This window comes from Panthera onca, chromosome D3, assembly GCF_046562875.1.
Source record: "Panthera onca isolate mPanOnc1 chromosome D3, mPanOnc1 haplotype 2, whole genome shotgun sequence".
Taxonomy (NCBI): Eukaryota; Metazoa; Chordata; class Mammalia; order Carnivora; family Felidae; genus Panthera; species Panthera onca.
The window spans coordinates 48,729,262-48,729,928 of record NC_138350.1 but is presented as its reverse complement, the minus strand read 5'-3'; the positions used below and the strand labels follow the sequence as shown (position 1 = coordinate 48,729,928).

Here is a 667-nt window from a genome sequence, read left to right as displayed (position 1 = left end):
TACTAATACCAAAACCAGGCAAAACATCACAAAAAAAGAAAACTGCAGACCAATATCTCTTCTGAACATAAATGCAAAAATTCTCATCAAAATACTAGAAAATTAAATCCAGCCATATGTAAATAAATTATACACCATGAGCAAGTGGGGTGTACACCAAGATTCTACCATTATTTAAGCACCGGATAATTAATGCAATACACAATATCAGTAGGATAAAGAAGGATAAAAACCACACGATCATCTCAATAGATGAGAAAACATTTGACAGAATCAAGCACACTTTCATGATTAAAACTCTCAAACCAGTGCTTATTTTGGCAACACATATAAAAATTGGAATGATACAGAGAAGATTAGCATAGCCCCTGCACAAGGATAACATGCAAATTCATGAAGCATTCCATATTTAAAAGCAAATAAAGCAAAAACAAAAACAAAACGTCTCAAACCAGAAGTGAAAGCAAACTTCCTCAATGTGATAAATGGTTTCTGCGAAAAATTCACATCTAACACCATAGTCAATGGTGATTGAATGCTTTCCCCCTAAGATTAGGAACAAAACAAAAGTTTTCACTTTTACCATTTCTATTCAGCATTGTAATGGAAGTCTAACCAAGGTAATTGGGTAAGAAAAAGAAATAAAAGGCATTTAGTTTAGAAAGGA

The 667-nt window shown here is 32.7% G+C and overlaps 1 non-coding gene across 1 annotated transcript; it reads left to right on the top strand.

The window, feature by feature from the left end:
- The first annotated feature begins 308 nt into the window (after positions 1 to 308).
- LOC132666183 (U6 spliceosomal RNA) lies at positions 309 to 413 on the top strand. The gene has a single exon (XR_009604548.1). It is a non-coding gene; the product is annotated as a U6 spliceosomal RNA (small nuclear RNA).
- The last annotated feature ends 254 nt before the right edge of the window (positions 414 to 667 follow it).